The sequence below is a fragment of the Ranitomeya variabilis genome, chromosome 3 (genome assembly GCF_051348905.1).
Source record: "Ranitomeya variabilis isolate aRanVar5 chromosome 3, aRanVar5.hap1, whole genome shotgun sequence".
In the NCBI taxonomy this organism is placed as follows: Eukaryota; Metazoa; Chordata; class Amphibia; order Anura; family Dendrobatidae; genus Ranitomeya; species Ranitomeya variabilis.
Window position 1 is genome coordinate 375,078,876 of NC_135234.1, and position 22,634 is coordinate 375,101,509.

The following is a 22,634-nucleotide window of genomic DNA, read 5'->3' on the forward strand; positions in this document are numbered from 1 at the left end:
CCACTTAGGCCTCACCAAGGCCTACAACCGTAACCCACTGTGGAGACATAGCAAAAGATTGCCGCAGGGAAGACATTTTCCAGAAACCCTGGAAGCTCTGTAGATGACAGTTCTGCGGTGTGCGTGTGTTCAAGCTGTGCACAACGCGTTTTGAATCTGCATAACCACACCCTCCATCCCCATTGTGACAGCACGTGAAGGTTCTGTGCGACAAAGCAAGCTCCATTTCCAGCTCCCTATTCCAAAAATCTATTTAATATATGGTCCCCAAATAGGGGACGTATCAGATAAGAACAGACACTACGCTTGATCTTGAGCCATTTGGCCGAGAAACGATGATCAGAAATGGTTTGCCACTTGGGCCGCACCAAGGCCTACAACCGAAACCCACTGTGGAGACATAGCAAAAGATTGCCGCAGGGAAGACATTTTCCAGAAACTCTGGAAGCTTTGTCGATGACAGTTCTGCGGTGTGCGTGTGTTCAAGCTGTGCACAACGCGTTTTGAATCTGCATAATCACACCCTCCATCCCCATTGTGACAGCACGTGAAGGTTCCGTGTGACAAAGCAAGCTCCATTTCCAGCTCCCTATTCCAAAAATCCATTTAATATATGGTCCCCAAATAGGGGACGTATCAGATAAGAACAGACACTACGCTTGATCTTGAGACATTAGGCCGAGAAGCGATGATCAGAAATGGTTTGCCACTTGGGCCGCCCCAAGGCCTACAACCGAAACCCACTGTGGAGACATAGCAAAAGATTTCCGCAGGGAAGACATTTTCCAGAAACTCTGGAAGCTCTGTCGATGACAGTTCTGCGGTGTGCGTGTGTTCAAGCTGTGCACAACGCGTTTTGAATCTGCATAACCACACCCTCCATCCCCATTGTGACAGCACGTGAAGGTTCCGTGCGACAAAGCAAGCTCCATTTCCAGCTCCCTATTCCAAAAATCCATTTAATATATGGTCCCAAAATAGGGGACGTATCAGATAAGAACAGACACTACGCTTGATCTTGAGCCATTTGGCCGAGAAGCGATGATCAGAAATGGTGTGCCACTTGGGCCGCACCAAGGCCTACAACCGAAACCCACTGTGGAGACATAGCAAAAGATTGCCGCAGGGAAGACATTTTCCAGAAACTCTGGAAGCTCTGTAGATGACAGTTCTGCGGTGTGCGTGTGTTCAAGCTGTGCACAACGCGTTTTGAATCTGCATAACCACACCCTCCATCCCCATTGTGACAGCACATGAAGGTTCCATGCGACAAAGCAAGCTCCATTTCCAGCTCCCTATTCCAAAAATCTATTTAATATATGGTCCCCAAATAGGGGTCGTATCAGATAAGAACAGACACTACGCTTGATCTTGAGCCATTTGGCCGAGAAGCGATGATCAGAAATGGTTTGCCACTTGGGCCGCACCAAGGCCTACAACCGAAACCCACTGTGGAGACATAGCAAAAGATTGCCGCAGGGAAGACATTTTCCAGAAACTCTGGAAGCTTTGTCGATGACAGTTCTGCGGTGTGCGTGTGTTCAAGCTGTGCACAACGCGTTTTGAATCTGCATAATCACACCCTCCATCCCCATTGTGACAGCACGTGAAGGTTCCGTGTGACAAAGCAAGCTCCATTTCCAGCTCCCTATTCCAAAAATCCATTTAATATATGGTCCCCAAATAGGGGACGTATCAGATAAGAACAGACACTACGCTTGATCTTGAGCCATTTGGCCGAGAAGCGATGATCAGAAATGGTTTGCCACTTGGGCCGCCCCAAGGCCTACAACCGAAACCCACTGTGGAGACATAGCAAAAGATTGCCGCAGGGAAGACATTTTCCAGAAACTCTGGAAGCTCTGTCGATGACAGTTCTGCGGTGTGCGTGTGTTCAAGCTGTGCACAACGCGTTTTGAATCTGCATAACCACACCCTCCATCCCCATTGTGACAGCACGTGAAGGTTCCGTGCGACAAAGCAAGCTCCATTTCCAGCTCCCTATTCCAAAAATCTATTTAATATATGGTCCCCAAATAGGGGACGTATCAGATAAGAACAGACACTACGCTTGATCTTGAGCCATTTGGCCGAGAAGCGATGATCAGAAATGGTGTGCCACTTGGGCCGCACCAAGGCCTACAACCGAAACCCACTGTGGAGACATAGCAAAAGATTGCCGCAGGGAAGACATTTTCCAGAAACTCTGGAAGCTCTGTAGATGACAGTTCTGCGGTGTGCGTGTGTTCAAGCTGTGCACAACGCGTTTTGAATCTGCATAACCACACCCTCCATCCCCATTGTGACAGCACATGAAGGTTCCATGCGACAAAGCAAGCTCCATTTCCAGCTCCCTATTCCAAAAATCTATTTAATATATGGTCCCCAAATAGGGGTCGTATCAGATAAGAACAGACACTACGCTTGATCTTGAGCCATTTGGCCGAGAAGCGATGATCAGAAATGGTTTGCCACTTGGGCCGCACCAAGGCCTATAACCGAAACCCACTGTGGAGACATAGCAAAAGATTGCCGCAGGGAAGACATTTTCCAGAAACTCTGGAAGCTCTGTAGATGACAGTTCTGCGGTGTGCGTGTGTTCAAGCTGTGCACAACGCGTTTTGAATCTGCATAACACCACCCTCCATCCCCATTGTGACAGCACGTGAAGGTTCCGTGCGACAAAGCAAGCTCCGTTTCCAGCTCCCTATTCCAAAAATCCATTTAATATATGGTCCCCAAATAGGGGACGTATCAGATAAGAACAGACTCTACGCTTGATCTTGAGCCATTTGGCCGAGAAGCGATGATCAGAAATGGTTTGCCACTTGGGCCGCACCAAGGCCTACAACCGAAACCCACTGTGGAGACATAGCAAAAGATTGCCGCAGGGAAGACATTTTCCAGAAACTTTGGAAGCTCTGTAGATGACAGTTCTGCGGTGTGCGTGTGTTCAAGCTGTGCACAACGCGTTTTGAATCTGCATAACACCACCCTCCATCCCCATTGTGACAGCACGTGAAGGTTCCGTGCGACAAAGCAAGCTCCGTTTCCAGCTCCCTATTCCAAAAATCCATTTAATATATGGTCCCCAAATAGGGGACGTATCAGATAAGAACAGACTCTACGCTTGATCTTGAGCCATTTGGCCGAGAAGCGATGATCAGAAATGGTTTGCCACTTGGGCCGCACCAAGGCCTACAACCGAAACCCACTGTGGAGACATAGCAAAAGATCGCCGCAGGGAAGACATTTTCCAGAAACTCTGGAAGCTCTGTAGATGACAGTTCTGCGGTGTGCGTGTGTTCAAGCTGTGCACAACGCGTTTTGAATCTGCATAACCACACCCTCCATCCCCATTGTGACAGCACGTGAAGGTTCTGTGCGACAAAGCAAGCTCCATTTCCAGCTCCCTATTCCAAAAATCTATTTAATATATGGTCCCCAAATAGGGGACGTATCAGATAAGAACAGACACTACGCTTGATCTTGAGCCATTTGGCCGAGAAACGATGATCAGAAATGGTTTGCCACTTGGGCCGCACCAAGGCCTACAACCGAAACCCACTGTGGAGACATAGCAAAAGATTGCCGCAGGGAAGACATTTTCCAGAAACTCTGGAAGCTTTGTCGATGACAGTTCTGCGGTGTGCGTGTGTTCAAGCTGTGCACAACGCGTTTTGAATCTGCATAATCACACCCTCCATCCCCATTGTGACAGCACGTGAAGGTTCCGTGTGACAAAGCAAGCTCCATTTCCAGCTCCCTATTCCAAAAATCCATTTAATATATGGTCCCCAAATAGGGGACGTATCAGATAAGAACAGACACTACGCTTGATCTTGAGACATTTGGCCGAGAAGCGATGATCAGAAATGGTTTGCCACTTGGGCCGCCCCAAGGCCTACAACCGAAACCCACTGTGGAGACATAGCAAAAGATTTCCGCAGGGAAGACATTTTCCAGAAACTCTGGAAGCTCTGTCGATGACAGTTCTGCGGTGTGCGTGTGTTCAAGCTGTGCACAACGCGTTTTGAATCTGCATAACCACACCCTCCATCCCCATTGTGACAGCACGTGAAGGTTCCGTGCGACAAAGCAAGCTCCATTTCCAGCTCCCTATTCCAAAAATCCATTTAATATATGGTCCCAAAATAGGGGACGTATCAGATAAGAACAGACACTACGCTTGATCTTGAGCCATTTGGCCGAGAAGCGATGATCAGAAATGGTGTGCCACTTGGGCCGCACCAAGGCCTACAACCGAAACCCACTGTGGAGACATAGCAAAAGATTGCCGCAGGGAAGACATTTTCCAGAAACTCTGGAAGCTCTGTAGATGACAGTTCTGCGGTGTGCGTGTGTTCAAGCTGTGCACAACGCGTTTTGAATCTGCATAACCACACCCTCCATCCCCATTGTGACAGCACATGAAGGTTCCATGCGACAAAGCAAGCTCCATTTCCAGCTCCCTATTCCAAAAATCTATTTAATATATGGTCCCCAAATAGGGGTCGTATCAGATAAGAACAGACACTACGCTTGATCTTGAGCCATTTGGCCGAGAAGCGATGATCAGAAATGGTTTGCCACTTGGGCCGCACCAAGGCCTACAACCGAAACCCACTGTGGAGACATAGCAAAAGATTGCCGCAGGGAAGACATTTTCCAGAAACTCTGGAAGCTTTGTCGATGACAGTTCTGCGGTGTGCGTGTGTTCAAGCTGTGCACAACGCGTTTTGAATCTGCATAATCACACCCTCCATCCCCATTGTGACAGCACGTGAAGGTTCCGTGTGACAAAGCAAGCTCCATTTCCAGCTCCCTATTCCAAAAATCCATTTAATATATGGTCCCCAAATAGGGGACGTATCAGATAAGAACAGACACTACGCTTGATCTTGAGCCATTTGGCCGAGAAGCGATGATCAGAAATGGTTTGCCACTTGGGCCGCCCCAAGGCCTACAACCGAAACCCACTGTGGAGACATAGCAAAAGATTGCCGCAGGGAAGACATTTTCCAGAAACTCTGGAAGCTCTGTCGATGACAGTTCTGCGGTGTGCGTGTGTTCAAGCTGTGCACAACGCGTTTTGAATCTGCATAACCACACCCTCCATCCCCATTGTGACAGCACGTGAAGGTTCCGTGCGACAAAGCAAGCTCCATTTCCAGCTCCCTATTCCAAAAATCCATTTAATATATGGTCCCCAAATAGGGGACATATCAGATAAGAACAGACACTACGCTTGATCTTGAGCCATTTGGCCGAGAAGCGATGATCAGAAATGGTGTGCCACTTGGGCCGCACCAAGGCCTACAACCGAAACCCACTGTGGAGACATAGCAAAAGATTGCCGCAGGGAAGACATTTTCCAGAAACTCTGGAAGCTCTGTAGATGACAGTTCTGCGGTGTGCGTGTGTTCAAGCTGTGCACAACGCGTTTTGAATCTGCATAACCACACCCTCCATCCCCATTGTGACAGCACATGAAGGTTCCATGCGACAAAGCAAGCTCCATTTCCAGCTCCCTATTCCAAAAATCTATTTAATATATGGTCCCCAAATAGGGGTCGTATCAGATAAGAACAGACACTACGCTTGATCTTGAGCCATTTGGCCGAGAAGCGATGATCAGAAATGGTTTGCCACTTGGGCCGCACCAAGGCCTACAACCGAAACCCACTGTGGAGACATAGCAAAAGATTGCCGCAGGGAAGACATTTTCCAGAAACTCTGGAAGCTCTGTAGATGACAGTTCTGCGGTGTGCGTGTGTTCAAGCTGTGCACAACGCGTTTTGAATCTGCATAACACCACCCTCCATCCCCATTGTGACAGCACGTGAAGGTTCCGTGCGACAAAGCAAGCTCCGTTTCCAGCTCCCTATTCCAAAAATCCATTTAATATATGGTCCCCAAATAGGGGACGTATCAGATAAGAACAGACTCTACGCTTGATCTTGAGCCATTTGGCCAAGAAGCGATGATCAGAAATGGTTTGCCACTTGGGCCGCACCAAGGCCTACAACCGAAACCCACTGTGGAGACATAGCAAAAGATTGCCGCAGGGAAGACATTTTCCAGAAACTCTGGAAGCTCTGTAGATGACAGTTCTGCGGTGTGCGTGTGTTCAAGCTGTATACAACGTGTTTCGAATCTGCATAACCACACCCTCCATCCCCATTGTGACAGCACGTGAAGGTTCCGTGTGACAAAGCAAGCTCCATTTCCAGCTCCCTATTCCAAAAATCCATTTAATATATGGTCCCCAAATAGGGGACGTATCAGATAAGAACAGACTCTACGCTTGATCTTGAGCCATTTGGCCGAGAAGCGATGATCAGAAATGGTTTGCCACTTGGGCCGCACCAAGGCCTACAACCAAAACCCACTGTGGAGACATAGCAAAAGATCGCCGCAGGGAAGACATTTTCCAGAAACTCTGGAAGTTCTGTAGATGACAGTTCTGCGGTGTGTGTGTGTTCAAGCTGTGCACAACGCGTTTTGAATCTGCATAACCACACCCTCCATCCCCATTGTGACAGCACGTGAAGGTTCCGTGCGACAAAGCAAGCTCCATTTCCAGCTCCCTATTCCAAAAATCTATTTAATATATGGTCCCCAAATAGGGGACGTATCAGATAAGAACAGACACTACGCTTGATCTTGAGCCACTTGGCCAAGAAGCGATGATCAGAAATGGTTTGCCACTTGGGCCGCAACAAGGCCTACAACCGAAACCCACTGTAGAGACATAGCAAAAGATTGCCGCAGGGAAGACATTTTCCAGAAACTCTGGAAGCTCTGTCGATGACAGTTCTGCGGTGTGCGTGTGTTCAAGCTGTGCACAACGCGTTTTGAATCTGCATAACCACACCCTCCATCCCCATTGTGACAGCATGTGAAGGTTCCGTGCGACAAAGCAAGCTCCATTTCCAGCTCCGTATTCCAAAAATCCATTTAATATATGGTCCCCAAATAGGGGACGTATCAGATAAGAACAGACACTACGCTTGATCTTGAGCCATTTGGCCGAGAAGCGATGATCAGAAATGGTTTGCCACTTAGGCCTCACCAAGGCCTACAACCGTAACCCACTGTGGAGACATAGCAAAAGATTGCCGCAGGGAAGACATTTTCCAGAAACTCTGGAAGCTCTGTAGATGACAGTTCTGCGGTGTGCGTGTGTTCAAGCTGTGCACAACGCGTTTTGAATCTGCATAATCACACCCTCCATCCCCATTGTGACAGCACGTGAAGGTTCCGTGTGACAAAGCAAGCTCCATTTCCAGCTCCCTATTCCAAAAATCCATTTAATAAATGGTCCCCAAATAGGGGACGTATCAGATAAGAACAGACACTACGCTTGATCTTGAGCCATTTGGCCGAGAAGCGATGATCAGAAATGGTTTGCCACTTGGACCGCCCCAAGGCCTACAACCGAAACCCACTGTGGAGACATAGCAAAAGATTGCCGCAGGGAAGACATTTTCCAGAAACTCTGGAAGCTCTGTCGATGACAGTTCTGCGGTGTGCGTGTGTTCAAGCTGTGCACAACGCGTTTTGAATCTGCATAACCACACCCTCCATCCCCATTGTGACAGCACGTGAAGGTTCCGTGCGACAAAGCAAGCTCCATTTCCAGCTCCCTATTCCAAAAATCCATTTAATATATGGTCCCCAAATAGGGGACGTATCAGATAAGAACAGACACTACGCTTGATCTTGAGCCATTTGGCCGAGAAGCGATGATCAGAAATGGTGTGCCACTTGGGCCGCACCAAGGCCTACAACCGAAACCCACTGTGGAGACATAGCAAAAGATTGCCGCAGGGAAGACATTTTCCAGAAACTCTGGAAGCTCTGTCGATGACAGTTCTGCGGTGTGCGTGTGTTCAAGCTGTGCACAACGCGTTTTGAATCTGCATAACCACACCCTCCATCCCCATTGTGACAGCACGTGAAGGTTCCGTGCGACAAAGCAAGCTCCATTTCCAGCTCCCTATTCCAAAAATCCATTTAATATATGGTCCCCAAATAGGGGACGTATCAGATAAGAACAGACACTACGCTTGATCTTGAGCCATTTGGCCGAGAAGCGATGATCAGAAATGGTGTGCCACTTGGGCCGCACCAAGGCCTACAACCGAAACCCACTGTGGAGACATAGCAAAAGATTGCCGCAGGGAAGACATTTTCCAGAAACTCTGGAAGCTCTGTAGATGACAGTTCTGCGGTGTGCGTGTGTTCAAGCTGTGCACAACGCGTTTTGAATCTGCATAACCACACCCTCCATCCCCATTGTGACAGCACGTGAAGGTTCCGTGCGACAAAGCAAGCTCCATTTCCAGCTCCCTATTCCAAAAATCTATTTAATATATGGTCCCCAAATAGGGGACGTATCAGATAAGAACAGACACTACGCTTGATCTTGAGCCACTTGGCCAAGAAGCGATGATCAGAAATGGTTTGCCACTTGGGCCGCAACAAGGCCTACAACCGAAACCCACTGTAGAGACATAGCAAAAGATTGCCGCAGGGAAGACATTTTCCAGAAACTCTGGAAGCTCTGTCGATGACAGTTCTGCGGTGTGCGTGTGTTCAAGCTGTGCACAACGCGTTTTGAATCTGCATAACCACACCCTCCATCCCCATTGTGACAGCATGTGAAGGTTCCGTGCGACAAAGCAAGCTCCATTTCCAGCTCCGTATTCCAAAAATCCATTTAATATATGGTCCCCAAATAGGGGACGTATCAGATAAGAACAGACACTACGCTTGATCTTGAGCCATTTGGCCGAGAAGCGATGATCAGAAATGGTTTGCCACTTGGACCGCCCCAAGGCCTACAACCGAAACCCACTGTGGAGACATAGCAAAAGATTGCCGCAGGGAAGACATTTTCCAGAAACTCTGGAAGCTCTGTAGATGACAGTTCTGCGGTGTGCGTGTGTTCAAGCTGTGCACAACGCGTTTTGAATCTGCATAATCACACCCTCCATCCCCATTGTGACAGCACGTGAAGGTTCCGTGTGACAAAGCAAGCTCCATTTCCAGCTCCCTATTCCAAAAATCCATTTAATAAATGGTCCCCAAATAGGGGACGTATCAGATAAGAACAGACACTACGCTTGATCTTGAGCCATTTGGCCGAGAAGCGATGATCAGAAATGGTTTGCCACTTGGACCGCCCCAAGGCCTACAACCGAAACCCACTGTGGAGACATAGCAAAAGATTGCCGCAGGGAAGACATTTTCCAGAAACTCTGGAAGCTCTGTCGATGACAGTTCTGCGGTGTGCGTGTGTTCAAGCTGTGCACAACGCGTTTTGAATCTGCATAACCACACCCTCCATCCCCATTGTGACAGCACGTGAAGGTTCCGTGCGACAAAGCAAGCTCCATTTCCAGCTCCCTATTCCAAAAATCCATTTAATATATGGTCCCCAAATAGGGGACGTATCAGATAAGAACAGACACTACGCTTGATCTTGAGCCATTTGGCCGAGAAGCGATGATCAGAAATGGTGTGCCACTTGGGCCGCACCAAGGCCTACAACCGAAACCCACTGTGGAGACATAGCAAAAGATTGCCGCAGGGAAGACATTTTCCAGAAACTCTGGAAGCTCTGTCGATGACAGTTCTGCGGTGTGCGTGTGTTCAAGCTGTGCACAACGCGTTTTGAATCTGCATAACCACACCCTCCATCCCCATTGTGACAGCACGTGAAGGTTCCGTGCGACAAAGCAAGCTCCATTTCCAGCTCCCTATTCCAAAAATCCATTTAATATATGGTCCCCAAATAGGGGACGTATCAGATAAGAACAGACACTACGCTTGATCTTGAGCCATTTGGCCGAGAAGCGATGATCAGAAATGGTGTGCCACTTGGGCCGCACCAAGGCCTACAACCGAAACCCACTGTGGAGACATAGCAAAAGATTGCCGCAGGGAAGACATTTTCCAGAAACTCTGGAAGCTCTGTAGATGACAGTTCTGCGGTGTGCGTGTGTTCAAGCTGTGCACAACGCGTTTTGAATCTGCATAACCACACCCTCCATCCCCATTGTGACAGCACGTGAAGGTTCCGTGCGACAAAGCAAGCTCCATTTCCAGTTCCCTATTCCAAAAATCTATTTAATATATGGTCCCCAAATAGGGGACGTATCAGATAAGAACAGACACTACGCTTGATCTTGAGCCATTTGGCCGAGAAGCGATGATCAGAAATGGTTTGCCACTTGGGCCGCACCAAGGCCTACAACCGAAACCCACTGTGGAGACATAGCAAAAGATTGCCGCAGGGAAGAAATTTTCCAGAAACTCTGGAAGCTCTGTAGATGACAGTTCTGCGGTGTGCGTGTGTTCAAGCTGTGCACAATGCGTTTTGAATCTGCATAACCACACCCTCCATCCCCATTGTGACAGCATGTGAAGGTTCCATGCGACAAAGCAAGCTCCATTTCCAGCTCCCTATTCCAAAAATCTATTTAATATATGGTCACCAAATAGGGGACGTATCAGATAAGAACAGACACTACGCTTGATCTTGAGCCATTTGGCCGAGAAGCGATGATCAGAAATGGTTTGCCACTTGGGCCGCACCAAGGCCTACAACCGAAACCCACTGTGGAGACATAGCAAAAGATTGCCGCAGGGAAGACATTTTCCAGAAACTCTGGAAGCTCTGTAGATGACAGTTCTGTGGTGTGCGTGTGTTCAAGCTGTGCACAACGCGTTTTGAATCTGCATAACCACACCCTCCATCCCCATTGTGACAGCACGTGAAGGTTCCGTGCGACAAAGCAAGCTCCATTTCCAGCTCCCTATTCCAAAAATCCATTTAATATATGGTCCCCAAATAGGGGACGTATCAGATAAGAACAGACTCTACGCTTGATCTTGAGCCATTTGGCCGGGAAGCAATGATTAGAAATGGTTTGCCACTTGGGCCGCACCAAGGCCTACAACCGAAACCCACTGTGGAGACATAGCAAAAGATTGCCGCAGGGAAGACATTTTCCAGAAACTCTGGAAGCTCTGTAGGTGACAGTTCTGCGGTGTGCGTGTGTTCAAGCTGTGCACAACGCGTTTCGAATCTGCATAACCACACGCTCCATCCCCATTGTGACAGCACATGAAGGTTCCGTGTGACAAAGCAAGCTCCATTTCCAGCTCCCTATTCCAAAAATCCATTTAATATATGGTCCCCAAATAGGGGACGTATCAGATAAGAACAGACACTACGCTTGATCTTGAGCCATTTGGCCGAGAAGCGATGATCAGAAATGGTTTGCCACTTGGGCCGCACCAAGGCCTACAACCGAAACCCACTGTGGAGACATAGCAAAAGATTGCCGCAGGGAAGACATTTTCCAGAAACTCTGGAAGCTCTGTAGATGACAGTTCTGCGGTGTGCGTGTGTTCAAGCTGTGCACAACGCGTTTTGAATCTGCATAACCACACCCTCCATCCCCATTGTGACAGCACGTGAAGGTTCCGTGCGACAAAGCAAGCTCCATTTCCAGCTCCCTATTCCAAAAATCTATTTAATAAATGGTCCCCAAATAGGGGACGTATCAGATAAGAACAGACACTACGCTTGATCTTGAGCCATTTGGCCGAGAAGCGATGATCAGAAATGGTTTGCCACTTGGACCGCCCCAAGGCCTACAACCGAAACCCACTGTGGAGACATAGCAAAAGATTGCCGCAGGGAAGACATTTTCCAGAAACTCTGGAAGCTCTGTCGATGACAGTTCTGCGGTGTGCGTGTGTTCAAGCTGTGCACAACGCGTTTTGAATCTGCATAACCACACCCTCCATCCCCATTGTGACAGCACGTGAAGGTTCCGTGCGACAAAGCAAGCTCCATTTCCAGCTCCCTATTCCAAAAATCCATTTAATATATGGTCCCCAAATAGGGGACGTATCAGATAAGAACAGACACTACGCTTGATCTTGAGCCATTTGGCCGAGAAGCGATGATCAGAAATGGTGTGCCACTTGGGCCGCACCAAGGCCTACAACCGAAACCCACTGTGGAGACATAGCAAAAGATTGCCGCAGGGAAGACATTTTCCAGAAACTCTGGAAGCTCTGTCGATGACAGTTCTGCGGTGTGCGTGTGTTCAAGCTGTGCACAACGCGTTTTGAATCTGCATAACCACACCCTCCATCCCCATTGTGACAGCACGTGAAGGTTCCGTGCGACAAAGCAAGCTCCATTTCCAGCTCCCTATTCCAAAAATCCATTTAATATATGGTCCCCAAATAGGGGACGTATCAGATAAGAACAGACACTACGCTTGATCTTGAGCCATTTGGCCGAGAAGCGATGATCAGAAATGGTTTGCCACTTGGACCGCCCCAAGGCCTACAACCGAAACCCACTGTGGAGACATAGCAAAAGATTGCCGCAGGGAAGACATTTTCCAGAAACTCTGGAAGCTCTGTCGATGACAGTTCTGCGGTGTGCGTGTGTTCAAGCTGTGCACAACGCGTTTTGAATCTGCATAACCACACCCTCCATCCCCATTGTGACAGCACGTGAAGGTTCCGTGCGACAAAGCAAGCTCCATTTCCAGCTCCCTATTCCAAAAATCCATTTAATATATGGTCCCCAAATAGGGGACGTATCAGATAAGAACAGACACTACGCTTGATCTTGAGCCATTTGGCCGAGAAGCGATGATCAGAAATGGTGTGCCACTTGGGCCGCACCAAGGCCTACAACCGAAACCCACTGTGGAGACATAGCAAAAGATTGCCGCAGGGAAGACATTTTCCAGAAACTCTGGAAGCTCTGTCGATGACAGTTCTGCGGTGTGCGTGTGTTCAAGCTGTGCACAACGCGTTTTGAATCTGCATAACCACACCCTCCATCCCCATTGTGACAGCACGTGAAGGTTCCGTGCGACAAAGCAAGCTCCATTTCCAGCTCCCTATTCCAAAAATCCATTTAATATATGGTCCCCAAATAGGGGACGTATCAGATAAGAACAGACACTACGCTTGATCTTGAGCCATTTGGCCGAGAAGCGATGATCAGAAATGGTGTGCCACTTGGGCCGCACCAAGGCCTACAACCGAAACCCACTGTGGAGACATAGCAAAAGATTGCCGCAGGGAAGACATTTTCCAGAAACTCTGGAAGCTCTGTAGATGACAGTTCTGCGGTGTGCGTGTGTTCAAGCTGTGCACAACGCGTTTTGAATCTGCATAACCACACCCTCCATCCCCATTGTGACAGCACGTGAAGGTTCCGTGCGACAAAGCAAGCTCCATTTCCAGCTCCCTATTCCAAAAATCTATTTAATATATGGTCCCCAAATAGGGGACGTATCAGATAAGAACAGACACTACGCTTGATCTTGAGCCACTTGGCCAAGAAGCGATGATCAGAAATGGTTTGCCACTTGGGCCGCAACAAGGCCTACAACCGAAACCCACTGTAGAGACATAGCAAAAGATTGCCGCAGGGAAGACATTTTCCAGAAACTCTGGAAGCTCTGTCGATGACAGTTCTGCGGTGTGCGTGTGTTCAAGCTGTGCACAACGCGTTTTGAATCTGCATAACCACACCCTCCATCCCCATTGTGACAGCATGTGAATGTTCCGTGCGACAAAGCAAGCTCCATTTCCAGCTCCGTATTCCAAAAATCCATTTAATATATGGTCCCCAAATAGGGGACGTATCAGATAAGAACAGACACTACGCTTGATCTTGAGCCATTTGGCCGAGAAGCGATGATCAGAAATGGTTTGCCACTTAGGCCTCACCAAGGCCTACAACCGTAACCCACTGTGGAGACATAGCAAAAGATTGCCGCAGGGAAGACATTTTCCAGAAACTCTGGAAGCTCTGTCGATGACAGTTCTGCGGTGTGCGTGTGTTCAAGCTGTGCACAACGCGTTTTGAATCTGCATAACCACACCCTCCATCCCCATTGTGACAGCACGTGAAGGTTCCGTGCGACAAAGCAAGCTCCATTTCCAGCTCCCTATTCCAAAAATCCATTTAATATATGGTCCCAAAATAGGGGACGTATCAGATAAGAACAGACACTACGCTTGATCTTGAGCCATTTGGCCGAGAAGCGATGATCAGAAATGGTGTGCCACTTGGGCCGCACCAAGGCCTACAACCGAAACCCACTGTGGAGACATAGCAAAAGATTGCCGCAGGGAAGACATTTTCCAGAAACTCTGGAAGCTCTGTAGATGACAGTTCTGCGGTGTGCGTGTGTTCAAGCTGTGCACAACGCGTTTTGAATCTGCATAACCACACCCTCCATCCCCATTGTGACAGCACATGAAGGTTCCATGCGACAAAGCAAGCTCCATTTCCAGCTCCCTATTCCAAAAATCTATTTAATATATGGTCCCCAAATAGGGGTCGTATCAGATAAGAACAGACACTACGCTTGATCTTGAGCCATTTGGCCGAGAAGCGATGATCAGAAATGGTTTGCCACTTGGGCCGCACCAAGGCCTACAACCGAAACCCACTGTGGAGACATAGCAAAAGATTGCCGCAGGGAAGACATTTTCCAGAAACTCTGGAAGCTTTGTCGATGACAGTTCTGCGGTGTGCGTGTGTTCAAGCTGTGCACAACGCGTTTTGAATCTGCATAATCACACCCTCCATCCCCATTGTGACAGCACGTGAAGGTTCCGTGTGACAAAGCAAGCTCCATTTCCAGCTCCCTATTCCAAAAATCCATTTAATATATGGTCCCCAAATAGGGGACGTATCAGATAAGAACAGACACTACGCTTGATCTTGAGCCATTTGGCCGAGAAGCGATGATCAGAAATGGTTTGCCACTTGGACCGCCCCAAGGCCTACAACCGAAACCCACTGTGGAGACATAGCAAAAGATTGCCGCAGGGAAGACATTTTCCAGAAACTCTGGAAGCTCTGTCGATGACAGTTCTGCGGTGTGCGTGTGTTCAAGCTGTGCACAACGCGTTTTGAATCTGCATAACCACACCCTCCATCCCCATTGTGACAGCACGTGAAGGTTCCGTGCGACAAAGCAAGCTCCATTTCCAGCTCCCTATTCCAAAAATCCATTTAATATATGGTCCCCAAATAGGGGACGTATCAGATAAGAACAGACACTACGCTTGATCTTGAGCCATTTGGCCGAGAAGCGATGATCAGAAATGGTGTGCCACTTGGGCCGCACCAAGGCCTACAACCGAAACCCACTGTGGAGACATAGCAAAAGATTGCCGCAGGGAAGACATTTTCCAGAAACTCTGGAAGCTCTGTCGATGACAGTTCTGCGGTGTGCGTGTGTTCAAGCTGTGCACAACGCGTTTTGAATCTGCATAACCACACCCTCCATCCCCATTGTGACAGCACGTGAAGGTTCCGTGCGACAAAGCAAGCTCCATTTCCAGCTCCCTATTCCAAAAATCCATTTAATATATGGTCCCCAAATAGGGGACGTATCAGATAAGAACAGACACTACGCTTGATCTTGAGCCATTTGGCCGAGAAGCGATGATCAGAAATGGTGTGCCACTTGGGCCGCACCAAGGCCTACAACCGAAACCCACTGTGGAGACATAGCAAAAGATTGCCGCAGGGAAGACATTTTCCAGAAACTCTGGAAGCTCTGTAGATGACAGTTCTGCGGTGTGCGTGTGTTCAAGCTGTGCACAACGCGTTTTGAATCTGCATAACCACACCCTCCATCCCCATTGTGACAGCACGTGAAGGTTCCGTGCGACAAAGCAAGCTCCATTTCCAGCTCCCTATTCCAAAAATCTATTTAATATATGGTCCCCAAATAGGGGACGTATCAGATAAGAACAGACACTACGCTTGATCTTGAGCCACTTGGCCAAGAAGCGATGATCAGAAATGGTTTGCCACTTGGGCCGCAACAAGGCCTACAACCGAAACCCACTGTAGAGACATAGCAAAAGATTGCCGCAGGGAAGACATTTTCCAGAAACTCTGGAAGCTCTGTCGATGACAGTTCTGCGGTGTGCGTGTGTTCAAGCTGTGCACAACGCGTTTTGAATCTGCATAACCACACCCTCCATCCCCATTGTGACAGCATGTGAATGTTCCGTGCGACAAAGCAAGCTCCATTTCCAGCTCCGTATTCCAAAAATCCATTTAATATATGGTCCCCAAATAGGGGACGTATCAGATAAGAACAGACACTACGCTTGATCTTGAACCATTTGGCCGAGAAGCGATGATCAGAAATGGTTTGCCACTTAGGCCTCACCAAGGCCTACAACCGTAACCCACTGTGGAGACATAGCAAAAGATTGCCGCAGGGAAGACATTTTCCAGAAACTCTGGAAGCTCTGTCGATGACAGTTCTGCGGTGTGCGTGTGTTCAAGCTGTGCACAACGCGTTTTGAATCTGCATAACCACACCCTCCATCCCCATTGTGACAGCACGTGAAGGTTCCGTGCGACAAAGCAAGCTCCATTTCCAGCTCCCTATTCCAAAAATCCATTTAATATATGGTCCCAAAATAGGGGACGTATCAGATAAGAACAGACACTACGCTTGATCTTGAGCCATTTGGCCGAGAAGCGATGATCAGAAATGGTGTGCCACTTGGGCCGCACCAAGGCCTACAACCGAAACCCACTGTGGAGACATAGCAAAAGATTGCCGCAGGGAAGACATTTTCCAGAAACTCTGGAAGCTCTGTAGATGACAGTTCTGCGGTGTGCGTGTGTTCAAGCTGTGCACAACGCGTTTTGAATCTGCATAACCACACCCTCCATCCCCATTGTGACAGCACATGAAGGTTCCATGCGACAAAGCAAGCTCCATTTCCAGCTCCCTATTCCAAAAATCTATTTAATATATGGTCCCCAAATAGGGGTCGTATCAGATAAGAACAGACACTACGCTTGATCTTGAGCCATTTGGCCGAGAAGCGATGATCAGAAATGGTTTGCCACTTGGGCCGCACCAAGGCCTACAACCGAAACCCACTGTGGAGACATAGCAAAAGATTGCCGCAGGGAAGACATTTTCCAGAAACTCTGGAAGCTTTGTCGATGACAGTTCTGCGGTGTGCGTGTGTTCAAGCTGTGCACAACGCGTTTTGAATCTGCATAATCACACCCTCCATCCCCATTGTGACAGCACGTGAAGGTTCCGTGTGACAAAGCAAGCTCCATTTCCAGCTCCCTATTCCAAAAATCCATTTAATATATGGTCCCCAAATAGGGGACGTATCAGATAAGAACAGACACTACGCTTGATCTTGAGCCATTTGGCCGAGAAGCGATGATCAGAAATGGTTTGCCACTTGGGCCGCCCCAAGGCCTACAACCGAAACCCACTGTGGAGACATAGCAAAAGATTGCCGCAGGGAAGACATTTTCCAGAAACTCTGGAAGCTCTGTCGATGACAGTTCTGCGGTGTGCGTGTGTTCAAGCTGTGCACAACGCGTTTTGAATCTGCATAACCACACCCTCCATCCCCATTGTGACAGCACGTGAAGGTTCCGTGCGACAAAGCAAGCTCCATTTCCAGCTCCCTATTCCAAAAATCCATTTAATATATGGTCCCCAAATAGGGGACATATCAGATAAGAACAGACACTACGCTTGATCTTGAGCCATTTGGCCGAGAAGCGATGATCAGAAATGGTGTGCCACTTGGGCCGCACCAAGGCCTACAACCGAAACCCACTGTGGAGACATAGCAAAAGATTGCCGCAGGGAAGACATTTTCCAGAAACTCTGGAAGCTCTGTAGATGACAGTTCTGCGGTGTGCGTGTGTTCAAGCTGTGCACAACGCGTTTTGAATCTGCATAACCACACCCTCCATCCCCATTGTGACAGCACGTGAAGGTTCCGTGCGACAAAGCAAGCTCCATTTCCAGCTCCCTATTCCAAAAATCTATTTAATATATGGTCCCCAAATAGGGGACGTATCAGATAAGAACAGACACTACGCTTGATCTTGAGCCACTTGGCCAAGAAGCGATGATCAGAAATGGTTTGCCACTTGGGCCGCAACAAGGCCTACAACCGAAACCCACTGTAGAGACATAGCAAAAGATTGCCGCAGGGAAGACATTTTCCAGAAACTCTGGAAGCTCTGTCGATGACAGTTCTGCGGTGTGCGTGTGTTCAAGCTGTGCACAACGCGTTTTGAATCTGCATAACCACACCCTCCATCCCCATTGTGACAGCATGTGAATGTTCCGTGCGACAAAGCAAGCTCCATTTCCAGCTCCGTATTCCAAAAATCCATTTAATATATGGTCCCCAAATAGGGGACGTATCAGATAAGAACAGACACTACGCTTGATCTTGAGCCATTTGGCCGAGAAGCGATGATCAGAAATGGTTTGCCACTTAGGCCTCACCAAGGCCTACAACCGTAACCCACTGTGGAGACATAGCAAAAGATTGCCGCAGGGAAGACATTTTCCAGAAACTCTGGAAGCTCTGTCGATGACAGTTCTGCGGTGTGCGTGTGTTCAAGCTGTGCACAACGCGTTTTGAATCTGCATAACCACACCCTCCATCCCCATTGTGACAGCACGTGAAGGTTCCGTGCGACAAAGCAAGCTCCATTTCCAGCTCCCTATTCCAAAAATCCATTTAATATATGGTCCCAAAATAGGGGACGTATCAGATAAGAACAGACACTACGCTTGATCTTGAGCCATTTGGCCGAGAAGCGATGATCAGAAATGGTGTGCCACTTGGGCCGCACCAAGGCCTACAACCGAAACCCACTGTGGAGACATAGCAAAAGATTGCCGCAGGGAAGACATTTTCCAGAAACTCTGGAAGCTCTGTAGATGACAGTTCTGCGGTGTGCGTGTGTTCAAGCTGTGCACAACGCGTTTTGAATCTGCATAACCACACCCTCCATCCCCATTGTGACAGCACATGAAGGTTCCATGCGACAAAGCAAGCTCCATTTCCAGCTCCCTATTCCAAAAATCTATTTAATATATGGTCCCCAAATAGGGGTCGTATCAGATAAGAACAGACACTACGCTTGATCTTGAGCCATTTGGCCGAGAAGCGATGATCAGAAATGGTTTGCCACTTGGGCCGCACCAAGGCCTACAACCGAAACCCACTGTGGAGACATAGCAAAAGATTGCCGCAGGGAAGACATTTTCCAGAAACTCTGGAAGCTTTGTCGATGACAGTTCTGCGGTGTGCGTGTGTTCAAGCTGTGCACAACGCGTTTTGAATCTGCATAATCACACCCTCCATCCCCATTGTGACAGCACGTGAAGGTTCCGTGTGACAAAGCAAGCTCCATTTCCAGCTCCCTATTCCAAAAATCCATTTAATATATGGTCCCCAAATAGGGGACGTATCAGATAAGAACAGACACTACGCTTGATCTTGAGCCATTTGGCCGAGAAGCGATGATCAGAAATGGTTTGCCACTTGGGCCGCCCCAAGGCCTACAACCGAAACCCACTGTGGAGACATAGCAAAAGATTGCCGCAGGGAAGACATTTTCCAGAAACTCTGGAAGCTCTGTCGATGACAGTTCTGCGGTGTGCGTGTGTTCAAGCTGTGCACAACGCGTTTTGAATCTGCATAACCACACCCTCCATCCCCATTGTGACAGCACGTGAAGGTTCCGTGCGACAAAGCAAGCTCCATTTCCAGCTCCCTATTCCAAAAATCCATTTAATATATGGTCCCCAAATAGGGGACATATCAGATAAGAACAGACACTACGCTTGATCTTGAGCCATTTGGCCGAGAAGCGATGATCAGAAATGGTGTGCCACTTGGGCCGCACCAAGGCCTACAACCGAAACCCACTGTGGAGACATAGCAAAAGATTGCCGCAGGGAAGACATTTTCCAGAAACTCTGGAAGCTCTGTAGATGACAGTTCTGCGGTGTGCGTGTGTTCAAGCTGTGCACAACGCGTTTTGAATCTGCATAACCACACCCTCCATCCCCATTGTGACAGCACATGAAGGTTCCATGCGACAAAGCAAGCTCCATTTCCAGCTCCCTATTCCAAAAATCTATTTAATATATGGTCCCCAAATAGGGGTCGTATCAGATAAGAACAGACACTACGCTTGATCTTGAGCCATTTGGCCGAGAAGCGATGATCAGAAATGGTTTGCCACTTGGGCCGCACCAAGGCCTACAACCGAAACCCACTGTGGAGACATAGCAAAAGATTGCCGCAGGGAAGACATTTTCCAGAAACTCTGGAAGCTCTGTAGATGACAGTTCTGCGGTGTGCGTGTGTTCAAGCTGTGCACAACGCGTTTTGAATCTGCATAACACCACCCTCCATCCCCATTGTGACAGCACGTGAAGGTTCCGTGCGACAAAGCAAGCTCCGTTTCCAGCTCCCTATTCCAAAAATCCATTTAATATATGGTCCCCAAATAGGGGACGTATCAGATAAGAACAGACTCTACGCTTGATCTTGAGCCATTTGGCCAAGAAGCGATGATCAGAAATGGTTTGCCACTTGGGCCGCACCAAGGCCTACAACCGAAACCCACTGTGGAGACATAGCAAAAGATTGCCGCAGGGAAGACATTTTCCAGAAACTTTGGAAGCTCTGTAGATGACAGTTCTGCGGTGTGCGTGTGTTCAAGCTGTATACAACGTGTTTCGAATCTGCATAACCACACCCTCCATCCCCATTGTGACAGCACGTGAAGGTTCCGTGTGACAAAGCAAGCTCCATTTCCAGCTCCCTATTCCAAAAATCCATTTAATATATGGTCCCCAAATAGGGGACGTATCAGATAAGAACAGACTCTACGCTTGATCTTGAGCCATTTGGCCGAGAAGCGATGATCAGAAATGGTTTGCCACTTGGGCCGCACCAAGGCCTACAACCGAAACCCACTGTGGAGACATAGCAAAAGATCGCCGCAGGGAAGACATTTTCCAGAAACTCTGGAAGTTCTGTAGATGACAGTTCTGCGGTGTGCGTGTGTTCAAGCTGTGCACAACGCGTTTTGAATCTGCATAACCACACCCTCCATCCCCATTGTGACAGCACGTGAAGGTTCCGTGCGACAAAGCAAGCCCCATTTCCAGCTCCCTATTCCAAAAATCTATTTAATATATGGTCCCCAAATAGGGGACGTATCAGATAAGAACAGACACTACGCTTGATCTTGAGCCACTTGGCCAAGAAGCGATGATCAGAAATGGTTTGCCACTTGGGCCGCAACAAGGCCTACAACCGAAACCCACTGTAGAGACATAGCAAAAGATTGCCGCAGGGAAGACATTTTCCAGAAACTCTGGAAGCTCTGTCGATGACAGTTCTGCGGTGTGCGTGTGTTCAAGCTGTGCACAACGCGTTTTGAATCTGCATAACCACACCCTCCATCCCCATTGTGACAGCATGTGAAGGTTCCGTGCGACAAAGCAAGCTCCATTTCCAGCTCCGTATTCCAAAAATCCATTTAATATATGGTCCCCAAATAGGGGACGTATCAGATAAGAACAGACACTACGCTTGATCTTGAGCCATTTGGCCGAGAAGCGATGATCAGAAATGGTTTGCCACTTAGGCCTCACCAAGGCCTACAACCGTAACCCACTGTGGAGACATAGCAAAAGATTGCCGCAGGGAAGACATTTTCCAGAAACTCTGGAAGCTCTGTAGATGACAGTTCTGCGGTGTGCGTGTGTTCAAGCTGTGCACAACGCGTTTTGAATCTGCATAATCACACCCTCCATCCCCATTGTGACAGCACGTGAAGGTTCCGTGTGACAAAGCAAGCTCCATTTCCAGCTCCCTATTCCAAAAATCCATTTAATAAATGGTCCCCAAATAGGGGACGTATCAGATAAGAACAGACACTACGCTTGATCTTGAGCCATTTGGCCGAGAAGCGATGATCAGAAATGGTTTGCCACTTGGACCGCCCCAAGGCCTACAACCGAAACCCACTGTGGAGACATAGCAAAAGATTGCCGCAGGGAAGACATTTTCCAGAAACTCTGGAAGCTCTGTCGATGACAGTTCTGCGGTGTGCGTGTGTTCAAGCTGTGCACAACGCGTTTTGAATCTGCATAACCACACCCTCCATCCCCATTGTGACAGCACGTGAAGGTTCCGTGCGACAAAGCAAGCTCCATTTCCAGCTCCCTATTCCAAAAATCCATTTAATATATGGTCCCCAAATAGGGGACGTATCAGATAAGAACAGACACTACGCTTGATCTTGAGCCATTTGGCCGAGAAGCGATGATCAGAAATGGTGTGCCACTTGGGCCGCACCAAGGCCTACAACCGAAACCCACTGTGGAGACATAGCAAAAGATTGCCGCAGGGAAGACATTTTCCAGAAACTCTGGAAGCTCTGTCGATGACAGTTCTGCGGTGTGCGTGTGTTCAAGCTGTGCACAACGCGTTTTGAATCTGCATAACCACACCCTCCATCCCCATTGTGACAGCACGTGAAGGTTCCGTGCGACAAAGCAAGCTCCATTTCCAGCTCCCTATTCCAAAAATCCATTTAATATATGGTCCCCAAATAGGGGACGTATCAGATAAGAACAGACACTACGCTTGATCTTGAGCCATTTGGCCGAGAAGCGATGATCAGAAATGGTGTGCCACTTGGGCCGCACCAAGGCCTACAACCGAAACCCACTGTG

At 48.5% G+C, this 22,634-nt stretch overlaps 64 pseudogenes; all 64 read right to left on the reverse strand.

Annotated features, from left to right (window-relative positions):
* Positions 1-161: 161 nt before the first annotated feature.
* LOC143760543 (U2 spliceosomal RNA) lies at positions 162-337 on the reverse strand (annotated as a pseudogene).
* A 174-nt stretch (positions 338-511) lies between these two features.
* On the reverse strand, positions 512-690 carry LOC143762849 (U2 spliceosomal RNA; annotated as a pseudogene).
* Positions 691-867: 177 nt separating this feature from the next.
* LOC143762506 (U2 spliceosomal RNA) lies at positions 868-1,043 on the reverse strand (annotated as a pseudogene).
* A 177-nt stretch (positions 1,044-1,220) lies between these two features.
* Positions 1,221-1,396, reverse strand: LOC143762546 (U2 spliceosomal RNA; annotated as a pseudogene).
* A 174-nt stretch (positions 1,397-1,570) lies between these two features.
* On the reverse strand, positions 1,571-1,749 carry LOC143760232 (U2 spliceosomal RNA; annotated as a pseudogene).
* A 177-nt stretch (positions 1,750-1,926) lies between these two features.
* On the reverse strand, positions 1,927-2,102 carry LOC143759569 (U2 spliceosomal RNA; annotated as a pseudogene).
* A 177-nt stretch (positions 2,103-2,279) lies between these two features.
* On the reverse strand, positions 2,280-2,455 carry LOC143762547 (U2 spliceosomal RNA; annotated as a pseudogene).
* Positions 2,456-2,632: 177 nt separating this feature from the next.
* LOC143761686 (U2 spliceosomal RNA) lies at positions 2,633-2,808 on the reverse strand (annotated as a pseudogene).
* A 177-nt stretch (positions 2,809-2,985) lies between these two features.
* LOC143761687 (U2 spliceosomal RNA) lies at positions 2,986-3,161 on the reverse strand (annotated as a pseudogene).
* A 177-nt stretch (positions 3,162-3,338) lies between these two features.
* Positions 3,339-3,514, reverse strand: LOC143760544 (U2 spliceosomal RNA; annotated as a pseudogene).
* Positions 3,515-3,688: 174 nt separating this feature from the next.
* LOC143762969 (U2 spliceosomal RNA) lies at positions 3,689-3,867 on the reverse strand (annotated as a pseudogene).
* A 177-nt stretch (positions 3,868-4,044) lies between these two features.
* On the reverse strand, positions 4,045-4,220 carry LOC143762507 (U2 spliceosomal RNA; annotated as a pseudogene).
* Positions 4,221-4,397: 177 nt separating this feature from the next.
* Positions 4,398-4,573, reverse strand: LOC143762548 (U2 spliceosomal RNA; annotated as a pseudogene).
* Positions 4,574-4,747: 174 nt separating this feature from the next.
* On the reverse strand, positions 4,748-4,926 carry LOC143760233 (U2 spliceosomal RNA; annotated as a pseudogene).
* Positions 4,927-5,103: 177 nt separating this feature from the next.
* On the reverse strand, positions 5,104-5,279 carry LOC143759415 (U2 spliceosomal RNA; annotated as a pseudogene).
* Positions 5,280-5,456: 177 nt separating this feature from the next.
* On the reverse strand, positions 5,457-5,632 carry LOC143762550 (U2 spliceosomal RNA; annotated as a pseudogene).
* Positions 5,633-5,809: 177 nt separating this feature from the next.
* LOC143761744 (U2 spliceosomal RNA) lies at positions 5,810-5,985 on the reverse strand (annotated as a pseudogene).
* Positions 5,986-6,162: 177 nt separating this feature from the next.
* On the reverse strand, positions 6,163-6,338 carry LOC143762395 (U2 spliceosomal RNA; annotated as a pseudogene).
* A 177-nt stretch (positions 6,339-6,515) lies between these two features.
* LOC143760729 (U2 spliceosomal RNA) lies at positions 6,516-6,691 on the reverse strand (annotated as a pseudogene).
* A 175-nt stretch (positions 6,692-6,866) lies between these two features.
* LOC143759269 (U2 spliceosomal RNA) lies at positions 6,867-7,044 on the reverse strand (annotated as a pseudogene).
* A 174-nt stretch (positions 7,045-7,218) lies between these two features.
* Positions 7,219-7,397, reverse strand: LOC143760594 (U2 spliceosomal RNA; annotated as a pseudogene).
* A 177-nt stretch (positions 7,398-7,574) lies between these two features.
* Positions 7,575-7,750, reverse strand: LOC143759831 (U2 spliceosomal RNA; annotated as a pseudogene).
* A 177-nt stretch (positions 7,751-7,927) lies between these two features.
* On the reverse strand, positions 7,928-8,103 carry LOC143759832 (U2 spliceosomal RNA; annotated as a pseudogene).
* A 177-nt stretch (positions 8,104-8,280) lies between these two features.
* On the reverse strand, positions 8,281-8,456 carry LOC143760730 (U2 spliceosomal RNA; annotated as a pseudogene).
* A 175-nt stretch (positions 8,457-8,631) lies between these two features.
* LOC143759270 (U2 spliceosomal RNA) lies at positions 8,632-8,809 on the reverse strand (annotated as a pseudogene).
* Positions 8,810-8,983: 174 nt separating this feature from the next.
* LOC143760595 (U2 spliceosomal RNA) lies at positions 8,984-9,162 on the reverse strand (annotated as a pseudogene).
* A 177-nt stretch (positions 9,163-9,339) lies between these two features.
* Positions 9,340-9,515, reverse strand: LOC143759833 (U2 spliceosomal RNA; annotated as a pseudogene).
* Positions 9,516-9,692: 177 nt separating this feature from the next.
* LOC143759834 (U2 spliceosomal RNA) lies at positions 9,693-9,868 on the reverse strand (annotated as a pseudogene).
* A 174-nt stretch (positions 9,869-10,042) lies between these two features.
* On the reverse strand, positions 10,043-10,221 carry LOC143761451 (U2 spliceosomal RNA; annotated as a pseudogene).
* Positions 10,222-10,396: 175 nt separating this feature from the next.
* Positions 10,397-10,574, reverse strand: LOC143762581 (U2 spliceosomal RNA; annotated as a pseudogene).
* Positions 10,575-10,751: 177 nt separating this feature from the next.
* Positions 10,752-10,927, reverse strand: LOC143762953 (U2 spliceosomal RNA; annotated as a pseudogene).
* A 174-nt stretch (positions 10,928-11,101) lies between these two features.
* Positions 11,102-11,280, reverse strand: LOC143759389 (U2 spliceosomal RNA; annotated as a pseudogene).
* Positions 11,281-11,457: 177 nt separating this feature from the next.
* Positions 11,458-11,633, reverse strand: LOC143760157 (U2 spliceosomal RNA; annotated as a pseudogene).
* Positions 11,634-11,810: 177 nt separating this feature from the next.
* LOC143759835 (U2 spliceosomal RNA) lies at positions 11,811-11,986 on the reverse strand (annotated as a pseudogene).
* A 177-nt stretch (positions 11,987-12,163) lies between these two features.
* On the reverse strand, positions 12,164-12,339 carry LOC143759836 (U2 spliceosomal RNA; annotated as a pseudogene).
* A 177-nt stretch (positions 12,340-12,516) lies between these two features.
* LOC143759837 (U2 spliceosomal RNA) lies at positions 12,517-12,692 on the reverse strand (annotated as a pseudogene).
* Positions 12,693-12,869: 177 nt separating this feature from the next.
* LOC143759838 (U2 spliceosomal RNA) lies at positions 12,870-13,045 on the reverse strand (annotated as a pseudogene).
* Positions 13,046-13,222: 177 nt separating this feature from the next.
* LOC143760731 (U2 spliceosomal RNA) lies at positions 13,223-13,398 on the reverse strand (annotated as a pseudogene).
* Positions 13,399-13,573: 175 nt separating this feature from the next.
* On the reverse strand, positions 13,574-13,751 carry LOC143760036 (U2 spliceosomal RNA; annotated as a pseudogene).
* Positions 13,752-13,928: 177 nt separating this feature from the next.
* LOC143762508 (U2 spliceosomal RNA) lies at positions 13,929-14,104 on the reverse strand (annotated as a pseudogene).
* A 177-nt stretch (positions 14,105-14,281) lies between these two features.
* Positions 14,282-14,457, reverse strand: LOC143762551 (U2 spliceosomal RNA; annotated as a pseudogene).
* Positions 14,458-14,631: 174 nt separating this feature from the next.
* Positions 14,632-14,810, reverse strand: LOC143760236 (U2 spliceosomal RNA; annotated as a pseudogene).
* Positions 14,811-14,987: 177 nt separating this feature from the next.
* LOC143759839 (U2 spliceosomal RNA) lies at positions 14,988-15,163 on the reverse strand (annotated as a pseudogene).
* A 177-nt stretch (positions 15,164-15,340) lies between these two features.
* Positions 15,341-15,516, reverse strand: LOC143759840 (U2 spliceosomal RNA; annotated as a pseudogene).
* A 177-nt stretch (positions 15,517-15,693) lies between these two features.
* Positions 15,694-15,869, reverse strand: LOC143760732 (U2 spliceosomal RNA; annotated as a pseudogene).
* A 175-nt stretch (positions 15,870-16,044) lies between these two features.
* Positions 16,045-16,222, reverse strand: LOC143759823 (U2 spliceosomal RNA; annotated as a pseudogene).
* Positions 16,223-16,399: 177 nt separating this feature from the next.
* LOC143762509 (U2 spliceosomal RNA) lies at positions 16,400-16,575 on the reverse strand (annotated as a pseudogene).
* A 177-nt stretch (positions 16,576-16,752) lies between these two features.
* Positions 16,753-16,928, reverse strand: LOC143762552 (U2 spliceosomal RNA; annotated as a pseudogene).
* A 174-nt stretch (positions 16,929-17,102) lies between these two features.
* LOC143760237 (U2 spliceosomal RNA) lies at positions 17,103-17,281 on the reverse strand (annotated as a pseudogene).
* Positions 17,282-17,458: 177 nt separating this feature from the next.
* LOC143759416 (U2 spliceosomal RNA) lies at positions 17,459-17,634 on the reverse strand (annotated as a pseudogene).
* A 177-nt stretch (positions 17,635-17,811) lies between these two features.
* On the reverse strand, positions 17,812-17,987 carry LOC143760733 (U2 spliceosomal RNA; annotated as a pseudogene).
* A 175-nt stretch (positions 17,988-18,162) lies between these two features.
* LOC143760048 (U2 spliceosomal RNA) lies at positions 18,163-18,340 on the reverse strand (annotated as a pseudogene).
* A 177-nt stretch (positions 18,341-18,517) lies between these two features.
* On the reverse strand, positions 18,518-18,693 carry LOC143762510 (U2 spliceosomal RNA; annotated as a pseudogene).
* A 177-nt stretch (positions 18,694-18,870) lies between these two features.
* On the reverse strand, positions 18,871-19,046 carry LOC143762553 (U2 spliceosomal RNA; annotated as a pseudogene).
* Positions 19,047-19,220: 174 nt separating this feature from the next.
* Positions 19,221-19,399, reverse strand: LOC143760238 (U2 spliceosomal RNA; annotated as a pseudogene).
* Positions 19,400-19,576: 177 nt separating this feature from the next.
* Positions 19,577-19,752, reverse strand: LOC143759418 (U2 spliceosomal RNA; annotated as a pseudogene).
* Positions 19,753-19,929: 177 nt separating this feature from the next.
* LOC143762554 (U2 spliceosomal RNA) lies at positions 19,930-20,105 on the reverse strand (annotated as a pseudogene).
* A 177-nt stretch (positions 20,106-20,282) lies between these two features.
* On the reverse strand, positions 20,283-20,458 carry LOC143761745 (U2 spliceosomal RNA; annotated as a pseudogene).
* A 177-nt stretch (positions 20,459-20,635) lies between these two features.
* LOC143762396 (U2 spliceosomal RNA) lies at positions 20,636-20,811 on the reverse strand (annotated as a pseudogene).
* A 177-nt stretch (positions 20,812-20,988) lies between these two features.
* Positions 20,989-21,164, reverse strand: LOC143761373 (U2 spliceosomal RNA; annotated as a pseudogene).
* Positions 21,165-21,339: 175 nt separating this feature from the next.
* LOC143759271 (U2 spliceosomal RNA) lies at positions 21,340-21,517 on the reverse strand (annotated as a pseudogene).
* Positions 21,518-21,691: 174 nt separating this feature from the next.
* LOC143760597 (U2 spliceosomal RNA) lies at positions 21,692-21,870 on the reverse strand (annotated as a pseudogene).
* Positions 21,871-22,047: 177 nt separating this feature from the next.
* On the reverse strand, positions 22,048-22,223 carry LOC143759842 (U2 spliceosomal RNA; annotated as a pseudogene).
* A 177-nt stretch (positions 22,224-22,400) lies between these two features.
* Positions 22,401-22,576, reverse strand: LOC143759843 (U2 spliceosomal RNA; annotated as a pseudogene).
* Between the last annotated feature and the right edge of the window lie 58 nt (positions 22,577-22,634).